General features: G+C 37.2%; 1 pseudogene; it reads right to left on the bottom strand.

The window, feature by feature from the left end:
• Positions 1-1,479: 1,479 nt before the first annotated feature.
• On the bottom strand, positions 1,480-2,057 carry LOC100960213 (annotated as a pseudogene).
• Positions 2,058-3,320: the final 1,263 nt, after the last annotated feature.

Genomic DNA, 3,320 nt, shown 5'->3' with positions numbered 1-3,320 from the left:
TAGAAGTCCTATATAACAAAATAATAGATGAAACTTTCCCAAATTGTTTAAAAGATACAAGAAGCTTAAAAACCTTCAAATATAATCAATATAAAAAAGGTCCTCCCAAAATCAAATTATAATCAAACTGTAAAAAGTCAAAGACAAAGAATTCTAAAAAAAAAAAAAAAAGAAGAAGATTCAAATGACATAAGGGAATCCCTTGTTACACTAACGAGTGGATATTTTTTTAGCAGAAACATTACAAAGCAGGAAAAATGGGATGATGTATTCAAAATGCTTTAAGAAAAAAACTAGCAGCCAAGAATAATATACCTAGCGAAGTTATCCTTCAAAAATCAAATAAAGTTTTTCCAAGACAAAAATAAAGGGAACTCATTACCACTAGACCTGGCTTACAAGAAATGATAAGAGTCCTACATCTGGAAGCAATCTGAAATCTACAATTGTAAGAATCATGTATAAAATTCACTGTTAGATATACAAAGAAAAAAGGCTCAAAAATTTTATTTCTTTTTTTTCAGACAGAGTCTCACTATGTCGCTCTCTGTAGAGTGTGGTAGCGTCACAGCTCACAACAACCTCAAACTCTTGGGCTTAAGCAATTGTCTTGCCTCAGCCTCCCAAGTAGCTGGGACTATAGGCCCCTGCCCCAATGCTGGACTATTCTGTTGTTGCTGTTGTTGTTTAACAGGCCCGGCTGGGTTTGAATCCCCAAGCTTCAGTGTTGTGGCCAGTGCCCTAACCATTTAGCTATACGTGCTAAGCTGAAAAGACTCAAATTTTAACAGTATAAATAAACCAGCACGACAGAAAACCACCAAACTGCAATGATAAACAATAAGAGAGAAGGAAAGGAACAAAAGGTGTACAGAACAACCAGAAAATGATTAATAAATTGAAAGGAATAAGTCTGAACCTATCAAAAATCCCCAAAAGCAAATAATAAATTACTCACTTAAAAGATATAGAGTGACTGAATGGATTTAAAAAAAGAAACAACTAAATATTGCCTACAAGAAACTTGCTTGACCTGTAAAAATACATATATAGTGAAGGGATAGAAAAAGATCTTCCATGCAAATGGAAACCAAAAGCAAGCAGGAGTAGCCGTGCTCTTCATGTAAAAAGCAGTAAACTGAGACACAAAGGGGCATTATAGAATAAAAACATCAAGAAGAAGCTATATCAATTCTAAATACATATGCACCCAATGCCAGGAAACTCAGATATATAAGGAAATATTACTAGATCTAAACAGAGAGAGACCCTACAATAACATGGGGGACTTCCACACCCTACTATTAGCATTGACAGATTATCAGACAGAAAATCAACAAGGCAACATTTGACTTAAATTGCATTTTAAGTCAAGTGTACCTAGGAGACAGTTACAGAACATTTTATCCAACAGTTGCAAAACCTACATTCTTTGCACCAACACATGGAACATTCTTTTGCATTTATTTTATGTTGCATTTATTCCCGTGCCCTAAGTTTTTGTTTCTTCTGTTTCTTCTGGGATATCTTTTCCTTCTGTGCTACCTCTTTTTCTGGTTTGGGAACAATCTGTTCCTTTTCAGTAAGGATCATCTCAGTGTGGCAGGGGGAGATCATGTATGGGTTAATGCGACCATGGGCTCTGTAAGTTCGGCAATGCATCTTGGGTGCTTTGTTCACTTGGATATGCTCAATGACCAGAGAATCTACATCTAAACCCTTAAGTTCAGCACTACTCTCTGCATTTTTAAGCATATGCAGCAAAAATTCAGCACTCTCTTTGGGCCACCAACCCTGTGTCCAGCCCCACTGTTTGGCCTGGGCACACCTACCAACTCCACCATTGTAATGTCGGAATGGTACACATTGTTTCTTTAAGGTGACATCCTTCAGATACTTGGTGGCTTTTCGTATATGCATACCCTTGATGGCCTGGGCAGTTTGACGTGTGTTCTTAATGTGAACATGAAGATTTGAGCCTCTTGATTTGCATGACTTTGTGGGGTTTTCTTGGTCAAGTGAATAGCGAACCATTTTCACAGAATACCTCAGGTTGCTTAGGGGAAGAGCGACACATGGAACATTCTACAGGGTAGACCATATATATCTATCACTAAAACATACCACAAAATATATAAGCTAATTAAAATTAAAACATATGGGGCAGCACCTCAGTGAGTAGGGCACCGGCCCCATACACCGAAGGTGGCGGGTTTGAATCTGACCCCTGCCAAACTGCAACAAAAAGTAGCCAGGCATTGTGGTGGGCACCTGTAGTCCCAGCTACTCGGGAGGCTGAGGCAAGAGAATTGCATAAGTCACGGCACTCTATCAAGGGTGACAAAGTGAGACTCTGTCTCTAAAATAAATAAATTAATTAAATTAAAACATATTAGGTACCTTTTCAGACCACAATGGAATAAAAGTAAAAAACAATAATAAGAGAAACTCTGGAAGCTGTACAAGTGCATGAAAATTAACCAACATGCTCCTGAATGAACACTGAGTCAATGAAGAAATTTAGAAGAAATTTTAAAAATTCTTGAAACTAATGAAAATGGAAACACAACACACCAAAATCTGTGGAATACAGGAAATGTGGTACTAAGAGGGGAAGATTACAGCAATAGACACCTACTTCAGAGAAGTAGAAAAGTTTAAAATAAACAACAAAATGAAGTCCCTCAAAGAACTGGAAAAGCAAGAATAAATCAAACTCAGAATTAGTAGAAAGAAAGAAATAATTAAGGTCAAAGCAGAACTAAATGAAATAGACGTTAAATATGAAAGACCAATGAAATGAAAAGTTGGGCTTTTTAAAGATGAACAAATTCGATTAGCTGCTAGCTAGATGTCTTTGTCTATTTTATAGTGTTATACAGGAATAGTAGAGGCTGGGTAACTTATAAAGAATAAAGGTTTTTTCAATCCTGCTGGCTAGAAAATTGGGCACTGATGAAAACCTCAGGCTGCTTCCACTCCTGGCAGAAGGTGAAGGGGAGCCAGGATGTGCAAAGATCTCATGATAAGAAAGGGAGCAAGAAAGAGAGAAAGAGAGTGTCATGCTCTATGTAACAACCAGCTCTCATGTGAATTAGCTGAGTGAGCACTCACTCATGCTGAAGATGTCATCACACCATTATGAGGGATCTTGCCACCAAAACCTCCTATTAGGACCACCTCCAACATAGGAATCAAATTTCAACCAGAGGTTTTAGGGACAAACATCCAAAGTATAGAACTAGACCAATCAAAAGAGAGAGAGAAAGAAATAAATCAAAAAATTCATCCGCAAAAAATCAAATAATCCCATTAAAAAA

Source organism: Otolemur garnettii, unplaced genomic scaffold, assembly GCF_000181295.1.
Source record: "Otolemur garnettii isolate 467f Iridium unplaced genomic scaffold, OtoGar3 scaffold00006, whole genome shotgun sequence".
In the NCBI taxonomy this organism is placed as follows: Eukaryota; Metazoa; Chordata; class Mammalia; order Primates; family Galagidae; genus Otolemur; species Otolemur garnettii.
Note: the sequence above shows the minus strand (reverse complement) of the source record. Positions and strands in the feature narration are given on the sequence as shown.